Below are 13,383 nucleotides of genomic sequence, written 5' to 3' on the forward strand. Positions count from 1 at the left end.
ACTACTGCATGCCAGGCTGTTGTATACAATGACATGAAATATTTCATTTTCACTTTATGACATAAAAGCCTGAGTGTCCTGCTACTGAGATGTATCAATCAAATCAGAGGTTCAAATATTATATTATTTTGATGCTGGTATGAGTGTGAAAATGATGCTTTAGTTCACAGTCAATTGATCGAATGTCTTTGCAGTCAATAACAGATTTCTGCATGTACTTTTGCAGAGCCATTACTTCAGGGTTCATAAAGTGGAACACAGCCCTTCTGACAATGCTATAGGATTTCTTTTTTTCTTTAAGACCATAAAAATGTTGCTTACACTGAAAAGAAAAAAAAAAATCAAACTCATTTTTAGAAGGATCACTTCAAGACAGAAATTTCAAACAATTAAAGCATATCCAACATATTGTGGATAGTGATATTTCAGATGTTTGAAGAATAGTTATAATTTGCCCAAGTCTGCTTTATATGAAGACAACTTGAGAGCTGCAACAATGGGTAGAAATACCGTAGACTACGCGATGGGATTTTATAATTTTATTTTTAATGTGAGTGACTCTCTGGCCATGGAGCACATGATAATTGTGGATAAATGGAGTTAAATATTCTCTGTTTGAAAAGCTCAAGCTGTTCTGATGCTGAGGGATGAACAAGGATGTTAATTAGTAAGTTAACTCAGCTCACCACCCATTCTTGGTGTACGGGCTTTTTTTGTTGCATGCTTTACAATTTAATGCAAGCCACTACTGAGCAGATAGGTACGTGCCCTGAGTACCCCTCTCCAGTCCAACTTTGCTTCCATGAGAGAAAGCTATTTAGCACCATCTTAGATTACCACAGTCAGGTACTCTATTGAAATATTCAAGAAGTAGTTCTGGAATTATAGACAATATATATATATATATATACACACACTTCTGCTTTTCTTTCTTGCAGTAAGAGAGTAAAAAGATGACCAAACAGCTTAAACGGTAGAGAAAATATGACCTGCTTGAAGTGCTAAGGAAAACCTGAATCAGAATCCTGGAGAGGCACAAACGAACTTCCAGGACTGGATGCTGAATGTTACACCTAAGAAGATTGCACTCGGTCTCTTACTTGTACCACCAACACATCAAACGCCTCCCTCCCACACAGATATACCTTGTTATTTTGCTTTTGCTGACCCTTCACAAGATGACCTCCTCTTCAGCTTCTCATACTCTTAAGGCAGTTTGAAAGTGCTGCTGTACTGTGCTTAACCCTGACCCAAAGGACAGAAACAACTACGCTGCAAGGAATACTGCAGCATTTGTGGTGGTTAACACTTACTCCTTACTGCTAACCTTGTGTTTTCTGCCCATCGCATCATGGAGTTTTCCTGGACTCAGTATGAAGTAGCAAGGAAGAAAGAGGGAGAAAAGAAAGGAGGAAAAAAAAAAAAAAAAAAAAGGAAAAAAAAAAAAAAACACCGCAATTGCTATAAAGCCTTGCTACAATATAATTCATGATGCCTTCTTAGCAAACGATTAAGCAAGGCTTCATTTAATATTATTGTAGATATTTTCACAGTAATGTCCTTTTTCTACTAAGCAAGGTAGATAATATTGACAATGTTGCCAAGTAATTACACCAGCAAAGTAAATGTATAGCATTGTGCCCCTACAATTCCTCTTCTGGCTGCCCAGCATGCAGCTCAGCAAGCAAGGATACAGGCCACTGACAGTAGAAGATATGGTTTTATTTATTAATTGTGAAGCTCCAGGTTACAGAAATGCCACTCAGACTTGCTATGCTTCCCATATAAATAATTGATCGCTTTTATAGCTCAGCACAGATACTACAAGAACATGTGATGCACAAAAGACCAGGCATTTGTTGCTGCTTAGGTCAGTATGCAGGGAATCCAGTAGAAGCCAAATGAACTCTGTTTGTATGGGTCCTTCCTTCACCCACGATTTGCTAAGACCATAGGGCTGAACATGGCTGTGGGAATTTAGGTTCTATTAAAAGATGCTCATGGAGCAAACCATCTTACCCTCTGCAGGATAATCTAGTCTTATTGGCTGCAGTTTGCTCTACCGTTGCCAGCAGATTTCTTGGAAATCTTTGAAAAATCAGTGAGTGTCCTTTCTAATGCAAAGCACCGTGTCTCACCATCCTGAAGGTTCACCAAGCACATTTATAAATCTTAAATTAAGATTTTATGCAATGCCATTTAGTCAGCCCCAGAACTTCCTGCATGGCCCGTGCTTTTCACCCTCACTGAAGCATCTAGGAGTCAGAGAAGCCAACAGAAGTGTAACAAGCGGAGATGCTGCTACAACCCTTCCTGCTATAGATGGCCCTGCTGCCGTGAATTAGCCTGACACAGCCTTAGCCCAACTACTGCTGTAAGGCATTGTGCCTCAGCATGAGACCATCTGAGATCTTTGAAAAAATTCCATCTCAGCCATAAAGGTTGCTTTTAAATGTGCCATCAGTCCTCCCTGCGTACCTATGAAGTATGGACACACGCACCCAGATGCTACAGGAGGGAATGGTGATGTGACCTGGGCGTGCTAAACAGAGTTTCAGGGACCACAGGTGTCAGTGAGATGCCCACCCTGTGTTACACGGGGAATTTCAGCAGCTCCCCCACTGGATTTCTCTCAATGGCTCTTTAATGTCCTGTGGTATCAGAACACATCGAGTCCAAGAGGTAAGGCAAGTTCCCAAACCTGAAGAGAAGATGCTAACAAAAGCATTTAAAAAGCCAAACTTAGATTTTCTCCTAAATTGATGCCTGTGACACAGTAACATTTAGAGCAACAGTAAGACTTAGCTCTAGAATTGAGCAAGCAAAATCCATTTCCTGTTTATGCTCATGCTTTTTGAGCAAGACATGAAAACTACAACTTTCACAAAGTCCTGACCAGTACATAATCATAAACACCTTTTTTGTGACACAATACGTTTTTTTCCAACCACGGCTCTAAGTGCTCTCTGTTTTCCCACGTAAATTACACCGGGATAGAATGCAAACTCTGGTGAAAATAAATAAATGTTGCTGTTATCTGCTCAGTGGAAAAAAATTTACCTTTTCTCTTACATGAGAGAACTGCCAGCTTGATAGCATGGAATCCTGCATCCCCTACAAGGCACCTGCATCAGAAAGACAACAGCAAGTTGTGTCTTGAGCATTTCAAACCTCCTTTGGAAGGAGGACTTCAAAGAATTAAAATTCAAATCCATTCTAATGCCCATTCAGTGCTTGGTCTACCTGCTCTGGGTGCTAAGCAGAGTGCCAATTAGTGTCAGCTGTAATGGTGGCTTCTGTACTGTCAACATTCTTCAGCTGGGAATTGGACTAAAAGATCATCATCTCATTTCACACTGGAAACCAAAACAGTCATCGTGCAGTAATAACTTTTGGTCACTGCTAACCCAGACCTCATCAAACCAGCGACCTTGAAATGAAAAGGGTCCATGTCCCATTCCCTTCCTTGCATTTCTCAGGAGCAGCAATGCCAAGAGTTTTTAGGACTGGAAAGGATCCAAACGTAATGGGTAAGTCATTGAACCCTGAGTCCTAAACTGGAGGCCAATGAGATCTCTATTACTCTTCCAAGGGGGAAAAAAAAAAAAAAAAAGTAAAAAGCATTGCATTTACAGCAACAAGCTATGAGTTGCACAATACCTACAAAACCCATATCTGCTGACCACAGGGCATCTCTCACCACCCAAAGTTGGGCTGATGACCACCCAAAGTTTTTTGTATTGCAACAGTCTTTGCTATAGACCACTTTATATGCAGAACACCACATATTTTGGACCCCCTCCACTCTAAACGATCACTTAAATTATTGGGTCCTTATTTATTTGAACTATTAGTTCACATTAATTAAAGAGGTTTTATTACTGAGCCAATGCCACTCTGTTACCCCTTCACAACTTCAGCCAAGTAGTAAGATTGTTTGGAATAATGGAGTTCAAGATCGGGCTCACTGTTTTATTTCTATTTTTAAAAAAGAGATAGTATATACCGCAATAACTGGGTTACATTACACCTGCTGATCTCTAATTTCTACGCTTATGAGGTTTGTTTTTTTTGTACAACAGTTGCTCTCTTCTCACTTTCAGAAAAGACCCAGAATTCTAAGTGAGATCTGTGCATAACTATATATACATATATGTATGTGCTATAAAAATTACAGCACAAATATCTACATATGCTGTCAGTTTTAAACAAATTAATCCAAGGCTCTGAAAATATTCAGTATGTAAGCATTCTACTTTCAGGCCCATGATATTTAAAATTACTAAGGCTGGCTTTCGCATTACACATGAGACTTTTCTGTTAAAAAATAATAACTGTAAATCTGTTTTCTCATGCCCAAGTAGTCCTTTATGAGACATGTAAGGAAATGCAGTGTGGATTGTCATGAACGGAGCAATAATCATAAAATTAGAAACAAAAGAATCAGACAGAAGCCAGCTTTTTTTTTTTTTTTTTTTTAAAAAAAGATTCTAAATCACACACAAAACATTTGTTCTGCTCCAGCTCTTTGTGAACTAATTGGCTCTCCTGGAGGGACAGGTAATTGTACTTGACTACACAAGCTGTCCTGAAGCTCCCTTGGAAAGCTCCAGTAAGCTTCCAGTGTTAGCAGCCATCAAGGATTTCACAGGTCAGGCATCGGATCGATACAGCTAAAAGCAGCAGGGACTGTAATGTCGACAGCAGGTTTCAGAAAACGCTGCAAGTGCCAGTTTGTTCCCCTTCATGCAGAAGCTCAAGACAGCTTAATTAACCCTTGGAAAATACAATTTATCCAGAGGCTCTGCGGGTCTGTGCTAGGCCTTATTGGTGAACTGATAGCAGAGATAGTGTAGCTGGCAGCTCTGAATTCCCATTTCCCCCTTTAATGCTCTTTCAGTTTGGATGCAAACAAAACATGATTTTAGGCGGCTGTGCTTGCCTTGTCCTGAAGAGCATGCTACGGGAGGCCCTGAAGGCAGCTGTGCCGAGGGCTCACCGGCTTCTTCAGCAGGAGCCGGGCCCAGCGGGGGCATTGATCGCTGGCCTCTCGGGGTGGGAGCGCGCGCGTGCCTGAGAGCGTGCCAGGGAAGGGAAGGAAAAGCGAGGGAGAGTCATCTCCCACAGGTCTAAATGCTTCTTTGCCCTCTTGTAAAGATGTTCCCTTGTTAGTTGTCTATTTTTACTGTCTTTTAATACCACATGGCCGTGAAAAGTACAGACAAGGTAATTTTCCACATCCCAAAACACCCGCATTTTAGAAGACAAAGAACTTGCCAGAGGTGACAGACCAGTAAGAAGTTAGCTTGTCTGATGTGATATTCAAGCTTGTGTCTCCGGTGTCAGGCCAACAGGCCGAAGGGTTTTTCCTTCCACAGCTCTTTTCAAGCTAAGGAAATCTTCTAAAAAAGACATGCACTGAGCAACTAAGGAAAAAATATCCCAGTTACTAAGGCTTAGCAGTTTTACCAGATATATCTGCCTGTGAATTCAGTTTTAAAATAGTTAATATTTTACCTCCACTTATACTTCCATTAGTTGATTTTAATTTGTATAATTTCAGTTAATTCATGTAAATGGATGTTCCTCAGTTTATATTTACCTTCATTAGTGAATGAAAACATGTAGCTTTTGTTCCAGAAGAGCAAACTGTCACTGGAGTGAGCAAAGCAGGCGCCACTTTCTTCCCACAGAAGAAATTACTATTTCTGATGGTAAAAGGCTATGTCCAGAGGAGTAGGATTAAGTAGATGAAATCATACTAGAAAGATTTTTATATGTGTGCACATAATACACACTCACATAGACGCAAATAATTGTGACATTAACTACACAACTTGGGCATAGGAATTTATGATGTGATAGAGAAATGCTGAACAACAAGCAACCAGAAATAAAACAAAACAGTATCTGTGATTTTTGAATTAACACTCCTGATTTAACAAAAACAGTGCACAAAAAGCTCTTGAGAGAAGTATTTAATACATCTATGTCATAGCCCTCCTGTCCAAGCAGCTAGGTATTAATTTGTCAGGACAGCCTGCAGGAGACAGTCTGCCAGAGGTAGTGAAAGATGCTGCTAGAAGGTCTGCAAGCAAAGGGTAATGATAGATACTTGACACATTTCAACCCGGTATATTGCTACCTACTGGGGAGCCAGAAGGTTTGAGGTAGACCTGTGCTTGTCTGACATTCATATTAATAATGGGCAAGAAAAAAAAAAACACACAACAACAGTGCTTGAGTGACAAATGCAGAAGCCTGGAAGGGTTGGACTGTGCCCAACATAGACGTGTGAATGCAGAAGACATGTTGGGGATGAAGAACTTGTTCTCACTCACATGCAGGCTAGTTTTACGTGAACAAAACTACCTTAAGTATGAATACACTGCACTCTCCATCAGAAGATAACCTTGCAGGTGAAGGAAGACCCAAGAAAACAGCAGCAAAAATAAAAAAGTTTTGACTGCTTATACCAGCTGTAAGTCGGTCTCCAAAATTTGAGCAAGGGTTGAGAAAATAACTTCTCCATTCATGGTTTGTGAGCAGCCAGAAGGCATGCATGCACAATTGTAAATCAGATACTATTAAACATCCTCCTGTTTTAGAGAAATCTTTACTTACAGTTTGGACTACAACCAAAACGTGCTTGAAGAGACCGCACAATCCCATTAGTTATCCAAGATTTGCAAGATTAAGGGGGGTGGGGAGGGGAAGCAGCATTGCTAGCCATGTCGTTCCAGTGCTTAGGAAAGCTGGATGCAGGACTGAAGAATGGGCAAGATACCAGGTGCTGTGAAGGGTGACATTTAAGATTAGTGCTGGAATATAAATTACATAAGTGAACGTTTTTCACTCCAGAGTGCAAATCCATGGAAAGACAATGATGCATGCAGGTATGAAAAAGGAGCTGAATTCTCTTTATATCACAGCCTCCTTGCTCTTTCTGTTTTTCCTGTTACTGCACCTTTACTTTCATTTTTAATTGGAATTTCCTCTCCCCCCCCCCATACTCACCACTGTAAGGACCTGACTTCTATTAGAAGCACTTGGTGCTCCCTAACACAGACCATCTGACCAGCTGGTGGGCATGTGGGAACAATCACAAAGTTTGTAGTTACCACCACAACATGCTCTTGTGCTTAAGAAATTATGTATTGCAACACACCGTGCTGCAGAGCTGTTGGGAGGAATGCTCGTGTCCACACTGGTTAGATTGCTTCTTTTCATCTGCCACTACTTGCAGTCAACCTTAGAAAAAAAATATACATGTTGAGACCATTTTCTTCAGGAAATGCAAATGGTTTCTGAGGACCTGCAACAAAGTGCAGTTTATGACAGTTCCAGAATATAGTGGGTAAAGATCCTTAAGGAGAGCTCTGCTCTGACATATTCTGAGCAGCGTTATAGATTTTGCTTTTACAGATTCTAATGCAAGTCTGACATAGCTTGAAAATTCCATTTTAATAATATCAACAAAGAGCTTTTACATTCCCACAATAGAGTTTAAAAATGAAATCCTCCTGTTAATTACCAGGGAGTGCAGGCACTCCAAGGTTGAGTACCTATTTCTGTTTAAAGGTTGACACTTTAAGTGCTTTAAAACCCACATACTTGTTCAAATTGCCTCGAAATTTGGTATGCCTCATGGGGATCCAAGGTAAGGTTACAGTCATAAGCTTGGGGTCATGTCTGTCTGTGCTTTTCAAGATAGGAAAAGCTGTTTTTTTTTCAGGCCATAAGTGAACAAATTATGATAAACTTTTTTTTCTATTCTTGCATATCCATAACAGATCAAACCACAGCTTTCAGAGTGCTCCAAATGTTCTTAGCAGTCAACATTTGGCATCCCAAATAGGATCAGAAGTTTAAACACTTACCTAAGAGATTAAAGAACATACAAGGAATCAGAGAGAAAAAATGGCTTTCCATTTACCAGCCAACTTTACTATGAGCTGGGTGGTACAAGAGGATGTGTAATATTAACTTACCTGACTTTATGCGCAGTGGCAGTTTGCATCTGGCCCTCAGAAAGAGTTCTGAATACACATTATTAGTAATGCAAAAATAGTTGGCAAAGACTTTTTTATTATTCAGAGTAAATCCAATGAAAATAGTTTTGAAAATGCAATGGTGGAGCAAGACGGAGAGGTCACAGGACCTGTGAAGCAGGGGGATATGGGTCAGGCGAGCCCTCACAGCTGACTTGGAGAAACACACAGGCAACAAGGCCAAAGAAGTAGAATACACACAACTGATGACCTTATTCTAGAGGCATATGGGCTCGATGAGACAGGAGAAAGACTGTAAATGGTGACTAGGGAAGCTCTATGTTACTTATTGACAGAACTCACAGAAGACAGACTTGCTCACCAGGCTCTTATATTACATATTTAAAATTCTTGTAGCCACCCTGTAATAAAAGAGCCCAAATGTTGGGCAATGTGTCGTATTTGTGATTTCTCTGTTAGTAAGCAGGAATTTCTGATTACATACAGCATCTGCTTGCTGATGGTGTTGTGAGGAAAATATGGCATGAGCTGATGACCATACGCTTAGTTATTTCCCCGCAACCATTTGTGGAGGGGGCTGTCTCAGCTCAGGTCACGTGGTGTTAGTCTTATCAGGAAAAAGTGAAGTTGAACTTTAATGCTCACTATTTAAACTCAAAGAAAAAAAAATCTTAATCTCATGCACATCCCTGTGCATATAGATATGCATGCTTCATTCCCCCTCCATGCTGTCTGATCTGTTTATTTTCACTGAGAGCTTTGACATGGATAGTTCAGAAGAGTCCTTTACAGTCCAGTAACTATGGACCCTTCTTTTCAACATGTCTATAACATGTCTATAAATTCTGTCTATTTTTTTTTTTTTATGGGGGGAGAGAGGAGATGGATTATGTTCTACCACAAGAACCAAATGCAGAGTCCATACAAACTATGTGGAAAGTCTACATATGTGCTACTGCTGTGTATTAATTAGAAAGGTGTACTGAATAATAATTCTTACACAGTAAGAAGTGTGGTTTTAAACATTCCCAAACTGTTATATAGTCAGGCTGAATTACCTTAGAAGCTTCAACTGAAAAGAATACTTGAAAAGAAAATACTCCAATAGGAAATTTCCAAGAAAAAATTGGTTAACGCTAAGAACAGGTCATTCAAGGCTGTGCTTGCATAAAGTTTAGTTAAAGAAGCTCTAGGCAGTGTGGTCACTTTTTGTTTTTTGACTTCCTCCATCATTGTTTTAGAGAACAGACAGATTTCCCACACTGGTACATAACCTTTTAGATTTTACCTAATTTGATTTTTAATACTTCATTCATCTATTTCATCTGATCCATCACATTAAAATCATGCAATGTAAAAGGAATAAATTTACAGCTTGATAAACTTGCAAGTTTCATCTTTACGTTCAGCAACCTCATCCTTCCAACTCTTCATCATTATCATGAACATTAAAGCCAAGTGATTTTGGAAAGCCAAAAGCAATTGGGTAAACCTCTCAAACTACTCTGTGAAGGAAGGATGAAACTTCAGCAACAGCTAACTAGCGCCTCTCCTAAGCAAACATTGCAGTCCAAGAAACACTGTTCGATCTCCTCTAGGAGCACCACAGCAGAGCTGGCTCACCCATCTGTCGCTGAGCACACCTCCTGGTCCCGTGTCTGACAGTGCTGGACTCAGAGGTGGTGGATTAGGGTTTCCTGCGGGTGCTCAGCCAGAACCTTTTCAGCCAAGATCTAAGCCTTGAGGAGCAAAAGGGTGAATGTAGTTACAGCATATCAAAGCTGCCTATAAAAGACTCCGAGCTCTTGCCTCTGTTCATGATGTGCCTAATGCACTCTGAAGTGTATGTTATCCCCTTCTGATCACATTTCAAGGAAGTTGGTTGCTGTTTTCTTTAGTCCTCACTGTAGTGCAACGTACACATGCCTGCTACAGCATTCAGGGTTCGAGTCTGCAGGTATGTACACCTCATTATACACAGCGCAAAAGCTTACACAGACCCAAAAAACAGCACTGCAGAAACCTGTCTTACAAACATGAGCACAGATCACGGCCCTGCAAGAGCAGACAGCTGAAATTGCAAATGTCCAGAGCACATTGCCGAGAGCGCGCTGGAGGTCAGCGCTGCTGCCTCCAGGCTGGTGCAGAGGGGGCGAGGAGGGGAAGCAGGCAGCGTAAAGGCAGGCGCTGCAAGCCCAAGAAAGTGACAGACAGAAGTGCACCTGACACTCCTGGGTCGGCAGCGCGCCACCCGTCACTAAGAAAGCCTCAGCTCCTTGTTATTTTATACATTTCATGCAGGGTTGAACTTACTATGGGAACAGATAGCAAGATTTTCTCCAAGCCCCAATAAAATGTGATACAATCAGATTCAACAAGAGGCCCGGGAACCAGGGTACAAATCAGAACATTAGGTATCAGAAAAAGATCAGAGCCATGAACACAGACTGCTGTTGGTCCAAAGTTGAGCTCACACTGCCGACTGGGGAGACACAGAACTGGTACAGAACCAGGATCAGGCCAGGAGAATCATCCTATTGCTCCTGTCGCCACCAGATGGAGAAGAAACCCTTGCTACTTCTGAAAGGAACAGCCACCTTCTGCAGTCATTTAGCATACCTAGGCTAAGTGCTCCTGGAGAACTAATTTGCTTTTCAAACCTAGTCAAGATAATGCCAATGTCCAGCCTCATTCCTGAGAAGTTTAATGGTTAATGACTTTACAGATAGCAAAGCAATTTTCACATAATAAATAATATAATAGAAAAGGGATGGGTGTAGGGACTTCAAAATATACATCATTTAACTGCTCAGGATAAGTACAGTGAAATAAGAGATCTCTGCAATTATCCTAGCAACACTGCTTATAAAAGATGTAAATGATGAGAACACAGAAGTGGCACACTACTGTACAGCCACACAACACTCCATGCATTTCTGGCAGCATCGATGGGATACATAAATATTACTTAAATATTAAAAAAAAGAAAATAACGAAGACCATTGTCTCTTAAGATAAAGCTCTCACCATGAACTACTTCAATGCAACTGGATGGCTCAGGGCAGTCTCAGACAGAAGGGCAAAGGAAAAACTACAGAAGAAGAACCACAGGATGATCGATGGTCAACACCTACGTGATGGCTAGAGAAGCAAGGGACACCAAGACTTTACTACACTGACATAACTGCTCACAGCCAGAAGTTAGCTACAGAAATCTGTTGCTCCAGGTAACTACCTACAGATGAAGTTAGTCCCTGTTTCCTCTTTAGAGGTGTAGTTGTTCCATTTTCTGAGCTTTTTTAAGGGCCACCCCTCAGAAAGCAATGCTAGGAGACAAATATATACATACGAGGCTTTTGCCTTGCTAGGAAGAACATAAGGACAATATGGTTAGAAAGGGACAGGTTTCAGTTTCTTTGTCAGCATGAGGACTGTGCACGCTACAGTGCAGAATAAAGCTTCTAAAAACTGTGGGAGAAAATGGTTAGCATAAGCTATTAACTCTGTAATTTTGTACGTATGCTGGGTGAGTATCCTGTGAAATAGCATGACTCTCCCTGCAGTTACAAGAACTGTAAAGCAACTCTCAACAATTGTTTAGATGTGAACCTGTTTTAAATCCTGAAAGCCTGGAATCACTTTATTTAGTCAGCAGCGGGGCAAAAGATGATTTAGAAATAGCTTCCTGGTGTGTCTGGAAATACATCTGTATTTCATCATATAATGGAACAAACATGGCATAGTTCAAATGCAGGAATCTGTTATATAGATGATGTGTTCATTATAGGTACAAATTAGGAAGCTCCTTTGGGAAGATCAGTCTATTCTGAAGGTCACTTTCAGGTCAGATTTACTCCAAAGCAGCTCCTTTTTACAGAACCTGGAACTAACACACTTCCACTCTATGCTCAGCTTTTGTTCAGCTGAGTTTTCATTTGTGCTTTGCCTTTTAATTTCAGAGCAGCCCCAAACTTCAGGCATACCGCTTGCTGTACGCAGTCCTTAGAGCATTTAAAACCTTCTGTTGTGGCATCACACCTGGCGAGAGCTGACGCTGGCCCCTACTGCTGCTCTGATGCTGCTGCTGAGGCAAGGCTCCAAAGCCTGAGCCCCACATCCCCCTGCAGCTCTGCTTCTCCGAGCAGAGAGGCACCATAGCTGTCCCTTAGCCTTCTCGCCCCCGCTGGATCTCACATCGCAATAAAATGGCCTTGCAGCTGCACAGAAGAGCTAACACTCAGCATGAGAAGGATCACTTCTTCACAGGACGTTTTGAGAAAGAGGAAGGAGCGTGGGCTAGAAATGGACAACTGAGGGTAAGGTGTGACTTTTCCAAGAGGAGCAGAGTGCAACAGGAAAGGAAAAACCAAATGGATCAGTAGAAAGATTAGTGAAAATGCCAGCAGAAAGAATGAGATGAGTAGAAGAAAAGGAGAAGAGGTAGGGCTGCTGGGATGGGTGTGAGAAGGGGAGGCCTTCCAGCTGTACACACATCTTCCCAGCCTTTGCTACTGATTTCCTGAGGGACTTGAGAAGATGCACGACTTTTCGTTGTATGTAAAGTGACAATAGGGACACTTACACCCCACAGGAAAACATCAGCGGCTTCAGCCACTTGGAAGGACGTCCTGCTGCTCATACAGGCTGTACTTACTGCAGAACTGTTTGTGTGGAAAGTGGGTGGTGATATCTCACATTTCTGCCAGGTATTTATTATGTCACGAGACCAATTGCTGTACCTCAGTGAAGCAGACTTGAGATGTGTCTGGATTCTATTTAACTCTAGGACCCATCTCAGTGCTGTGATCACAGCAGTAAAATCATGTAACTGCCTGTACTCTGCTTTTAACTGCTTCCCCTTTCAAAGCAGTAAAAGTTCTTAAACAATTTCTTTTTATGATAGTCCATAGTCTTATGCTTGATACACACAAAAGACTTGCTCCTGTAAGTTAGTAGTTAGCATAAACTACAAAGCATTGCTTCCTTTGCAAAACTCCAAAATCCTCAGATGACCTCACATGTGAGCATTATGTCACTTGGGACAGTCCTTCACATACCAGCTCAGTGTATTCTGAGATATAAGGTGGTGGTCTTTTTTCTTTCAAAGAAGAACTTGAAAGCTTGTTGCACGCCTAAATGCTAAATAGTAGAGCAGAAGAACAATGCACTGAACTCTGGGACTTGTCAACACTACGTCTGTGTTTGTTTCATGGCTCATTCAAATGTCAGCAGGAAAATCACACATATAAACAAATCTCTAAGCATTTTTTTTTTTTACTGTGCATTTTGAACAAGGTTTTTGATATTTTCATTTTACAGCCAATTAATGAAAAACCACTCTGCGCTATAAAGAGAAGATAATGTCAGGTCC

At 41.1% G+C, this 13,383-nt stretch overlaps 1 long non-coding RNA gene across 4 annotated transcripts in view; it reads right to left on the reverse strand.

The window, feature by feature from the left end:
- LOC137853210 (uncharacterized) overlaps positions 1-13,383 on the reverse strand; it is a 40,519-nt gene that overhangs the window by 13,245 nt on the left and 13,891 nt on the right. The window contains exon 4 of one of the 4 annotated variants that reach the window (XR_011094327.1): positions 3,061-3,125. The exons of the other annotated variants lie outside the window; for them this stretch is intronic. This is a non-coding gene — a long non-coding RNA (uncharacterized lncRNA). The remainder of the gene's footprint in view (positions 1-3,060; positions 3,126-13,383) is intronic. 4 annotated transcript variants of the gene reach the window in all.

Source organism: Anas acuta, chromosome 3 (genome assembly GCF_963932015.1).
Source record: "Anas acuta chromosome 3, bAnaAcu1.1, whole genome shotgun sequence".
In the NCBI taxonomy this organism is placed as follows: Eukaryota; Metazoa; Chordata; class Aves; order Anseriformes; family Anatidae; genus Anas; species Anas acuta.